General features: G+C 45.5%; 1 pseudogene; it reads left to right on the top strand.

The window, feature by feature from the left end:
* Positions 1-12796, top strand: part of LOC138775057 (retinal-specific phospholipid-transporting ATPase ABCA4-like) — a 47239-nt pseudogene that overhangs the window by 18885 nt on the left and 15558 nt on the right.

The following is a 12796-nucleotide window of genomic DNA, read 5'->3' as shown; positions in this document are numbered from 1 at the left end:
GGACCTGGGGGTACAAGGGGTTATGTGCAGGAGGACCTGTTGGTACAAGGGGTTATGTGCAGGAGGACCTGGGGGTACAAGGGGTTATGTGCAGGAGGACCTGGGGGTACAAGGGGTTATGTGCAGGAGGACCTGGGGGTACAAGGGGTTATGTGCAGGAGGACCTGGGGGTACAAGGGGTTATGTGCAGGAGAACCTGGGGGTACAAGGGGTTATGTGCAGGAGGACCTGGGGGTACAAGGGGTTATGTGCAGGAGGACCTGGGGGTACAAGGGGTTATGTGCAGAAGGACCTGGGGGTACAAGGTGTTATGTGCAGGAGGACCTGGGGGTACAAGGGGTTATGTGCAGGAGGACCTGGGGGTACAAGGGGTTATGTGCAGGAGGACCTGGGGGTACAAGGGGTTATGTGCAGGAGGACCTGGGGGTACAAGGTGTTATGTGCAGGAGGACCTGGGGGTACAAGGGGTTATGTGCAGGAGGACCTGGGGGTACAAGGGGTTATGTGCAGGAGGACCTGGGGGTACAAGGGGTTATGTGCAGAAGGACCTGGGGGTACAAGGGGTTATGTGCAGGAGGACCTGGGGGTACAAGGGGTTATGTGCAGAAGGACCTGGGGGTACAAGGTGTTATGTGCAGGAGGACCTGGGGGTACAAGGGGTTATGTGCAGGAGGACCTGGGGGTACAAGGGGTTATGTGCAGGAGGACCTGGGGGTACAAGGGGTTATGTGCAGGAGGACCTGGGGGTACAAGGTGTTATGTGCAGGAGGACCTGGGGGTACAAGGGGTTATGTGCAGGAGGACCTGGGGGTACAAGGGGTTATGTGCAGAAGGACCTGGGGGTACAAGGGGTTATGTGCAGGAGGACCTGGGGTACAAGGGGTTATGTGCAGGAGGGCCTGGGGTACAAGGGGTTATGTGCAGGAGGACCTGGGGGTACAAGGGGTTATGTGCAGGAGGACCTGGGGTACAAGGGGTTATGTGCAGGAGGACCTGGGGGTACAAGGGGTTATGTGCAGGAGGACCTGGGGGTACAAGGGGTTATGTGCAGGAGGACCTGGGGGTACAAGGGGTTATGTGCAGGAGGACCTGGGGGTACAAGGGGTTATGTGCAGGAGGACCTGGGGGTACAAGGGGTTATGTGCAGGAGGACCTGGGGGTACAATGGGTTATGTGCAGGAGGACCTGGGGGTACAAGGGGTTATGTGCAGGAGGACCTGGGGGTACAAGGGGTTATGTGCAGGAGGACCTGGGGGTACAAGGGGTTATGTGCAGGAGGACCGTGCTGCGGCACCTGTCACCGGGCTTAGCTCTGCCGAGGTACCAACACGCTCCTGGTATAGTGTTACTAGTAGTGTGCGGTGTGATAGTAGGTAACTGAAGCACAGAGTCAGGGATAGCTACAGAACAGAGACATTTACTGCTATAGGCTCTTAAAGGCACAGTACAGTAGAATAGTCTCTTAAAGGCACAGTACAGGAGAATATAAAGGCTTTGTTCACAAGGTGCGTTTTAGCTTGAGAATTGCTCTGTCAATGTTTTGAATACTAGAAATACTGCAATAGCAGCTAGCCTGGGGGTTTAGAGGTAGTTTTCGGCTGGTGACCTTGGAAAGTCTTTTAGGTGGGTGACATTAGTTAGACTTAACTAGTGACAAGGTGGACTACCTATGGGGGACCTGTATAATATGCTCAGCACATGGTCCTAAAAATCTTGGCATAGTTGCCACAACTAGAAGACTTTGAAAAGAAAACCTGTACGGTGAGGAGAAATCCTTTAAGCTGTGATGAGTACACCAGCACATCCAGTAGTACAGGCCGCAGACGAAGCCCTGGGAGAAGATGACCTTTCAACATTAGCCGACAGATCCAGCAAAATGCAACAGGGCACGTCGGCGAGAAGCACTTCTCCAACCACTGTCTAGGAATGTTTGCCGACTTGTTCTCTCTTAAACGGCAATACCACCACAGGCAGCTTCAGCAGGCCACAGTCGGTGAGATCAGGACCTCTTGAATCTGTAACTTCAGCATGAGAGAAGTACAGCAGCTCTGGACCAGGCTCTGGGCGGCACGTCCCTGTGTAGCACACCCTCCGGATACGACTGGACACCACTCACAGGAATAAGGAACACTAGGCAGAGATAACCCAAGTTCTACGCCACCCTCCTGTCTTATACTACAGGGCTGATCACCCATTGGTGGAGAAGACATGAGATACCGTGACTTGGGATTGGACAGTTAGGTGAGAAGTTAGCGAGTCGGACCCTGATAGGCCAGGCAATTTATAAATGACTCTAATTTAGATACTTTGTTGAGCGACCTCTACAGTGATTGGTCGACCTAGGGATGACCTGATAGACCCCATCTCAAGCAGGTGACAGGAAAATATTGGCAGTAAGTCACACACAACCCATTACATACTACTTATACAGTGACATCTACAGGCCAAATGCAGTAATACACCCTTCATCCTCAGATGACCCCTAAAGCCACCTGACATATATACACATACAGCAGTGGACAATGGGGTTCTGGGACACTGCATGGCCATGTAGAGGTTAATGAAGCACTTGGTTTTCATGGTGCTTTATGAACAAGAAAGGGGTTACAATAAAGAAGTGAGGGGGGGGGGGGGATGCCACAGCAGCAATGGGGACACACAGCAATAGATACACCCAGAACATTATAGGTGATCTGAGACCAGAGGGAAGCCTTGATTTGCCTTTGAGGAACAGTGTGGATGATCTGCAGCAGGCAGACTGGCTCCACCCTTCTCAGGCTGTCCGTCTCTCCTCTGCGTATAGTACATAGCCTCACTTCCTATGTTCTTTCCTGACTTATCTGTTACCAGAATTCTCCTAACAACAGGCAGTGAACAGCAGATTGCACAGAAGGGAGACACTTAGTTTTTAGAGGGTTTTTTTCTGGGTTAAAGATTTTTTAGTAAATGAAGTGATAAATAAATACATTAGGACTCACATAGGTGATCACACTGGGGGAAGCTGGCCGACGGGACAAGGACCGTTTAATCCCTCATTTGTGCCCTGAGGTTTAGAGGTTTTACTGCCGCTCGTGGTGATTTTTAGTTAACCATTCTGGTGGGACCCATCCTCCCTACAAACTGCTGTGATTTTTACCATTTTATGTTTCATCCGGCTCTCCCAGACTTTCTGAATGAGCTCACAATTATAGAATTATGTTCCTACTTGACAGTGAATGCATGCCCCCGATATCGCCCCCCATCTGTCCACCAATGGTCACATAATGTTACCAAGATTGCACGGCCATTGGGGCACACACTGGGGTACGGTTTTGACTGTTGGCGTTCTTCGTCATGTGGGAACGAGGCCTTATGGTAAAGAAAACATTAAGCGATGATGGATGTCAGCTGCACGTCTCTTCCCTCCGCAGCCTAACCGTGGAAGAACACATCCTGTTTTACGCTCAACTCAAAGGTAAATCAAGGAACCAAGCGGAGAAGGAACTGGAGGTGATGCTGGAGGACGTCGGGATCCCTCACAAGAGGAACGAGGAGGCTCAGAACCTGTCAGGTCCGTATTCCTTACAGCAAATATCTGGAAGACGTCATGTTTCACCTCTGCTCTGCCCCTTTCATGATCAGTGAGGGTCCCGACATTTGGACTCCATTGTTTATCACTGATGTTAAAGGGGTTCTCCAGCAATTCTAGTGGCCAAAATAGGCTGAGAAAGTTAAAAAAGCAATACTCACCCGGGCCCCGCTGCCCGCCACTGCCTGATCTCCTCTGCTCACAAGTTGGTGCCAGCTCAGCCAATCACAGCCCAAGCTTGGCAGGCAGCGGGGACCGGCACATGAGAGCAGGGGTAGGATCAGGCAGGCAAGTATGGCTTTTTTTAAGGGGAACTATCAGCAGGTTAGGGGAGGAGGAAGGTATCTCTCTTATAGTATGTCTCTTATAGCGTGTCTCCTTATAGTGTGTCCCTTATAGTGTGTCTCTTATAGTGTGTCCCTTATAGTGTGTCTCTTATAGCGTGTCTCTTATAGAGTGTCTCTTATAGCGTGTCTCTTATAGCGTGTCTCTTATAGTGTGTCTCTTATAGTATGTCTCTTATAGCGTGTCTCCTTATAGTGTGTCTCTTATAGTATGTCTCTTATAGTGTGTCTCTTATAGCTTGTCTCCTTATAGCGTGTCTCTTATAGTATGTCTCTTATAGTGTGTCTCTTATAGTGTGTCTCTTATAGCGTGTCTCTTATAGCGTGTCTCTTATAGTGTGTCTCTTATAGTGTGTGTCTTATAGTGTGTGTCTTATAGTGTGTCTCTTATAGTGTGTCTCTTAAAGTGTGTCTCTTATAGCGCGTCTCTTATAGCGTGTCTCTTATAGCGTGTCTCTTATAGCGTGTCTCTTATAGTGTGTCTCTTATAGTGTGTCTTATAGTATGTCTATTATAGTGTGTCTTATAGTGTGTCTCTTATAGTGTGTCTCTTATAGTATGTCTCTTATAGTATGTCTCTTATAGTGTGTCTCTTATAGTGTGTCTCTTATAGTATGTCTCTTATAGTGTGTCTTTTATAGTGTGTCTCTTATAGTATGTCTCTTATAGTGTGTCTCTTATAGGATGTCTCTTATAGGGTGTCTCTTATAGTATGTCTCTTATAGTGTGTCTCTTATAGGATGTCTCTTATAGTGTGTCTTATAGTGTGTCTCTTATAGTGTGTCTCTTATAGTATGTCTCTTATAGGATGTCTCTTATAGTGTGTCCCTTATACTATGTCTCCTATAGTATGTCTCTTATAGCGCGTCTCTTATAGCGTGTCTCTTATAGTGTGTCTCTTATAGTATGTCTTTTATAGTGTGTCTCTTATAGGATGTCTCTTACCTTCCTCCTCAGCGCCATTCCGGTGCAGTTAGTTGTGTGTACCGTGGTCCAGTGAGACTGTTAGGAGCCCGGCCAGCCCCCTTCTAATGATAATGAATGGAGACACCCTATAAGAGACATCCTATAAGAGACATCCTATAAGAGACACACTATAAGAGTCACACTATAAGAGACACACTATAAGAGACATACTATAAGAGACATCCTATAAGAGACATCCTATAAGAGACACACTATAAGAGTCACACTATAAGAGACATACTATAAGAGACATGCTATAAGAGACATGCTATAAGAGACACGCTATAAGAGACATCCTATAGGAGACATACTATAAGAGACATACTATAAGAGACATACTATAAGAGACATACTATAAGAGACATGCTATAAGAGACATGCTATAAGAGACACGCTATAAGAGACATCCTATAGGAGACATACTATAAGAGACATACTATAAGAGACATACTATAAGAGACACGCTATAGGAGACACGCTATAGGAGACATACTATAAGAGACATACATACTATAAGAGACACACTATAGGAGACACACTATAAGAGACATCCTATAAGGGACACACTATAAGGGACATACTTTAAGAGACACACTATAAGAGACACACTATAAGAGACACGCTATAAGAGACACAGTATAAGAGACACACTATAAGAGACACACTATAAGAGAGATACTATAAGAGACATACTATAAGAGACACACTATAAGAGACACACTATAAGAGACACACTATAAGAGACACAGTATAAGAGACACACTATAAGAGACACACTATAAGAGAGATACTATAAGAGACATACTATAAGAGACACACTATAAGAGACACACTATAAGAGACATACTATAAGAGACACACTATAAGAGACACACTATAAGAGACACACTATAAGAGAGATACTATAAGAGACATACTATAAGAGACATACTATAAGAGACACTCTATAAGAGAGATACTATAAGAGACACGCTATAAGAGACACGCTATAAGAGACACACTATAAGAGACACACTATAAGAGACACACTATAAGAGACACACTATAAGAGACATACTATAAGGGACACACTATAAGAGACACACTATAAGAGACACAATATAAGAGACACACTATAAGAGACACACTACAAGAGACACACTATAAGAGACACGCTATAAGAGACATACTATAAGGGACACACTATAAGAGACACACTATAAGAGACACGCTATAAGAGACACACTAAGAGACATACTATAAGAGACACACTATAAGGGTCACACTATAAGACACACACTATAAGAGACACACTATAAGAGACACCCTATAAGAGACACGCTATAAGAGACACGCTATAAGAGTCACGCTATAAAAGACACGCTATAAGAGACATACTATAAGAGACACGCTATAAGGGACACGCTATAAGGGACACGCTATAAGGGACATCCTATAAGGGACACACTATAAGAGACATCCTATAAGAGACACACTATAAGAGACACACTATAAGAGACACCCTATAAGAGACACACTATAAGAGACATCCTATAAGAGACACACTATAAGAGACACACTATAAGAGACACCCTATAAGAGACACCCTATAAGAGACACACTATAAGAGACACCCTATAAGAGACACGCTATAAGAGACATACTATAAGGGACACACTATAAGAGACACACTATAAGAGACACGCTATAAGAGACACACTAAGAGACATACTATAAGAGACACACTATAAGGGTCACACTATAAGACACACACTATAAGAGACACACTATAAGAGACATCCTATAAGAGACACGCTATAAGAGACACGCTATAAGAGTCACGCTATAAAAGACACGCTATAAGAGACACGCTATAAGAGACACGCTATAAGAGTCACGCTATAAGAGTCACGCTATAAGAGACACGCTATAAGAGACACGCTATAAGAGACACGCTATAAGAGACACGCTATAAGAGACACGCTATAAGAGACACGCTATAAGAGACACGCTATAAGAGACACGCTATAAGAGACACGCTATAAGAGTCACGCTATAAGAGTCACGCTATAAGAGACACGCTATAAGAGACACGCTATAAGAGACACGCTATAAGGGACACGCTATAAGGGACACGCTATAAGGGACATCCTATAAGGGACACACTATAAGAGACATCCTATAAGAGACACACTATAAGAGACACACTATAAGAGACACCCTATAAGAGACACCCTATAAGAGACACACTATAAGAGACACCCTATAAGAGACACCCTATAAGAGACACACTATAAGAGATACACTATAAGAGACACACTATAAGAGACACACTATAAGAGACACACTATAAGACACGCTGTAAGAGACACACTATAAGAGACACGCTATAAGAGACACACTATAAGAGACACACTAGGTTAGATTTATCTAGTCTGCTGACAGTTCCCCTTTAAATTTAGCCCACCCTGCCTACTATTTAAAAGGATGGCAGAATCAGAAGAGCAGCCCGGCCTGGTGTGTGGCACCGATATATACTGTGTAATTGCTCAGTCATGTGACCTCCATCCATCATAGTGCAGTCTGTGGGATGGGGGGGGGGAGTCTGCGGGGGGGGGGGGGGGGGGAGTCTGCGGGGGGGGGGGGGGGGGGAGTCTGCGGGGGGCTTCTTTGCGTCTCGCTGTCCAGTAATGTTTTCCTTTAATTACAGGTGGAATGCAGAGGAAACTCTCTGTCGCCATGGCTTTTGTGGGTGAATCCAGAGTTGTGGTTTTGGATGAACCCACCTCCGGTGTAGACCCCTATTCTAGACGATCCATTTGGGATCTGCTGTTAAAGTATCGATCAGGTAGGGGATGTTACAAGGTGCGAGTGTCCAATGTGGGGGAAAGCCTCAGACTATAGAGGTGAAGATGACGTATTGTTACATGGTGCGGACTATATATATCTGATAGATGACTTATTGTTACATGGTGCAGACTATACATATATCTGATAGATGACGTATTGTTACATGGTGCGGACTATACATATCTGATAGATGACGTATTGTTACATGGTGCGGACTATACATATCTGATAGATGACGTATTGTTACATGGTGCGGACTATACATATCTGATAGATGACGTATTGTTACATGGTGCGGACTACATATATATCTAATAGATGACGTATTGTTACATGGTGCGGACTATATATATATCTGATAGATGACGTATTGTTACATGGTGCGGACTATATATATATATGATAGATGACGTATTGTTACATGGTGCGGACTATATATATATCTGATAGATGACGTATTGTTACATGGTGCAGACTATACATATATCTGATAGATGACGTATTGTTACATGGTGCGGACTATACATATCTGATAGATGACGTATTGTTACATGGTGCGGACTACATATATATCTAATAGATGACGTATTGTTACATGGTGCGGACTATATATATATCTGATAGATGACGTATTGTTACATGGTGCGGACTATATATATATATGATAGATGACGTATTGTTACATGGTGCGGACTATATATATATCTGATAGATGACGTATTGTTACATGGTGCGGACTATATATATATCTGATAGATGACGTATTGTTACATGGTGCGGACTATATATATATAATATATATATATATATATATATAAATATATATGATAGATGACGTATTGTTACATGGTGCGGACTATATATATATATCTGATAGATGACGTATTGTTACATGGTGCGGACTATGTATATCTGATAGATGACATATTGTTACATGGTGCAGACTATATATATATATATATATGATAGATTACGTATTCTTACATGGTGCGGACTATACATATCTGATAGATGACGTATTCTTACATGGTGCAGACTATACATATCGAATGACGTATTCTTACACGGTGCGGACTATATATATCTGATAGATGATATATTCTTACATGGTGCGGACTATATATATGAGATAGATGACGTATTCTTACATGGTGCGGACTATGTACTGTATATCTGACAGATGACGTATTCTTACATGGTGCGGACTATACATATCTGATAGATGACGTATTCTTACATGGTGGGGACTCTACATATTGGATGACATTGTTACATGGTGCGGACTATACATATTGGGTAGATGACGTATTCTTACATGGTGCGGACAATACATATCTGATGACGCATTCTTACACTGTGCGGACTATACATATCTGATAGATGACGTATTGTTACATGGTGCGGACTATACATATCTGATGATGTATTCTTACATGGTGGGGACTCTACATATTGGATGACATTGTTACATGGTGCGGACTATACATATTGGGTAGATGACGTATTCTTACATGGTGCGGACAATACATATCTGATGACGCATTCTTACACTGTGCGGACTATACATATCTGATAGATGACGTATTGTTACATGGTGCGGACTATACATATTGGGTAGATGACGTATTCTTACATGGTGTGGACAATACGTATCTGATGACGTATTCTTACACTGTGCGGACTATACATATTTGATAAATGACATATTCTTACACTGTGCGGACTATACATATTTGATAAATGACATATTCTTACACGGTGCGGACTATACATATCAGATAGATGAAGGTAACACTTACTCCCCAGGCAGGACCATTATCCTGTCCACCCACCACATGGATGAAGCCGATCTCCTCGGGGATAGAATCGCCATCATTTCTCAGGGAAAGCTGTACTGCAGCGGATCCCCCTTATTCCTGAAGAACTGCTTTGGCACGGGCTTCTACCTTACCCTGGTCAGGAGGATGAGGAACGTGAAGGAACCAGTGAAGAAAGATTCTGTAAGCTCACAGATTCACCGTCGTATATAACATGGCGTTGTCTTCTGCCTGGTACAATAATACATTATATATTCTTACCTTCTCAGGCGTCCTGCCGCTCTGACTGCTCCTGCCCTTGTCCGAGCTGTGCTCCGAAAGCCAAAGAAGATCCCCTGGAGCAAGAGCTAGATGGTAAGATGTTAAAGGGGTACTCCACTCACATAACTTTTGATATGTTGCTGCCCATGGTGAGACTAACAATTCCTTCCATACTTGTTATTATCTATTCAGTCTCCTTCCCCCAGTTCTGAGCTGCTGCTTTTTGCTGAAGACACAAATCTGTGTGTGTGAGCTTTTCTCTCTGTTTCCGCCTCCTAATATGTTCACGCCTACCACGACGCTTTGTCTGGCTTGGAACCGTATATCAGAAGTTATGTTTGAGTGGAATACCCCTTTAACCCTTGCTCTCCCACTTCCACCTGCCACTTGCTGTATTGATAGTGATTGCACATCGGCTCCCAATACCTAGAAGGAGACGTACAGCCATAGTCCTGAATGGCCATGTTGTCCTCTCCCGGTAGGATGGTGCTGGCTGATGATCTGATGTCTGTATGATCCTGCAGGTAACGTGGCCGCCCTGACTGAGCTCATCCATCATCATGTCCCTGAGGCCAAGCTGATAGAAAGCATCGGGCAGGAGCTGATCTATCTGCTGCCTGGTAAAGACTTCAAGTACCGCGCCTACGCCAGCCTGTTCCGAGAGCTGGAGGAGACCATGGGGGACCTGGGGCTCAGCAGCTTCGGAATCTCAGATACCCCACTGGAGGAGGTAAACCAGTCTGCCCATTATAACCAGTACACATGACAGCTCCTGGGGGACCTCTAATCATAGGAAGTGCCATGGGGTGGCCTTGGTGTGTGTCAGGTTATCCCAGCGTTTACTGCCGATATATACCTACATAAGATCCAGTGCAAACCAATGGTGGAGTGAGCATTAGAGCCGCCATCTGCATCCCAGAAACAGGATCATTGTAAAGATATAAACCCAGAACTGCTCCAATTATAAGGGAGTTTATAGGAGTGATTCAGGATTGGTAAATACACAGCGCCTCTCCTGGCCTCAGGTTGTGTGTGGTATTACATTTCAGCTCCATTCACTTCAATGTAACTTAGCTGCAGTACCGCACCCAACCTGAGGACAGGAGAGGCGCTGTTTGTTATTCTAAGCCTGGAAATCTCCACCAGAGAATACTCTGACTGAATTTTCTTTGTTGAACCCTACAGATCTTCTTGAAGGTGACGGCTGACTCTGTGACTGGAACAGAGACTCCAGGTATGGGCTTCTTCTCTAGAACGCCTCGGATATTATTACGCTCAATCATTTGTCTTATATTATTGGACAATTTGGGTCCCAGTTAGTGAAACCAGGCAAACAGCCAACGTGATTTGTAGGTGACCGGCGTGTGAATAGATGTCTTAGCGTCTCTGGAAACATTCGACCAAACGTCCATGTTGGCCGAGCTCTCAATATTACCTTTTCTTTTTATCCTGTATGTCCGATTCTTAGAAAGTTCTGGAATCTAAATGAGTTTTACACATCACAGGACCTCGGCCTCCGAGCCGCTCCCGTCATACTATAGAAACCAGTCAGACAGACGTCAAACCTTTTTAGTTTTTTGTGATCGCGCAGTTTTCCTTTTAGCAAAGCTCCCGACCTGCAGTTCTTCTGTTGTTGTGTTGTGAGACCTTCCAACATGTTCCTGTAGGCTGGAGACCCCTTTAAAGTGACCCTGTCGCCCTCTACACCTGTGGAGAGCAGTCAGACTGCAAATAAAGGGTAAATGTTGCAGCTTTCATTACTTATTTTATATCACATCTCATGGTGCTTGTTCTGGTAAAAAGTCGTTTTTATCACCTGTGGATTGGTATATGTGGGCGGGGCCTCGCGGCCTATGTGCCACATCGCTCCGCCCCTAGCGCCACTTAGCAGCCATTGGAAGGGCCAGCCTAAAGCTCTAGGCCACACACCCCTGATTGTCCCACACCAATGGTCGCTGAGGGGGCGGGGTCATGGATGGGGCCGGGCTAGGTGGCGCTAGGGGCGGAGCAATGTGGCACAGTGGGGAGACCACTTTAGAGCACAGGTGGGAGACCACTTAGGGCACAGGTGGGAGACCACTTAGGGCACAGATGGGAGACCACTTTAGGGCACAGATGGGAGACCACCGCCCTATAGCCCCGTTACATTTCATTAGAGGACAGTACATGTATTCGCCGCCTCTATATGAATGTCACTTTCTTCCCCCTTAATGGTGACCCCAGAGGAATGGATGCTGCAGCAGAGGAAATCCCGGAGCAGTCTAGCGGCCGACACCAAGACAACGGTCAATGTGGATAATAAAGGTGATTCAGGCAGATGAGACGCTGAGGGAATGTCTGTCCCTGGTTCTCCTAACAGCAATGACGCCTCCATAGTAGATATTACTGTACAGACACAAGTGTGAATTGTATAATAAATATAAATATATCTCCTATAGTGAGAGGACTATGGGAGCGCCGCCACTGTGCTCTATATGGGAGGAAACCTCACATTGTGGTAGATGCCAACACAGACATTCTCCAGTTATCCCATCCATATCACCTGAACCATAATGCTTGTCTGGCATCACTAGGTGCACCGTACCCCCTGCAGCATCACTATGCACCGTACCCCCTGCAGCATCGCTATGCACCGTACCCCCTGCAGCATCGCTATGCACCGTACCCCCTGCAGCATCACTATGCACCGTACCCCCTGCAGAATCACTAGGTGCACCGTACCCCCTGCAGCATCACTATGCACCGTACCCCCTGCAGCATCGCTATGCACCGTACCCCCTGCAGCATCACTATGCACCGTACCCCCTGCAGAATCACTAGGTGCACCGTACCCCCTGCAGCATCGCTATGCACCGTACCCCCTGCAGAATCACTAGGTGCACCGTACCCCTGCAGCATCACTATGCACCGTACCCCTGCAGCATCACTATGCACCGTACCCCTGCAGCATCACGCTGCACCATACCCCCTGCAGCATCACTAGGTGCACCGTACCCCCTGCAGCATCACTA

The sequence above is a fragment of the Dendropsophus ebraccatus genome, unplaced genomic scaffold (assembly GCF_027789765.1).
Source record: "Dendropsophus ebraccatus isolate aDenEbr1 unplaced genomic scaffold, aDenEbr1.pat pat_scaffold_1278_ctg1, whole genome shotgun sequence".
Taxonomy (NCBI): Eukaryota; Metazoa; Chordata; class Amphibia; order Anura; family Hylidae; genus Dendropsophus; species Dendropsophus ebraccatus.
The sequence above is the reverse complement of the archived record's forward strand: the minus strand, read 5'-3'. Positions and strand labels throughout refer to the sequence as shown.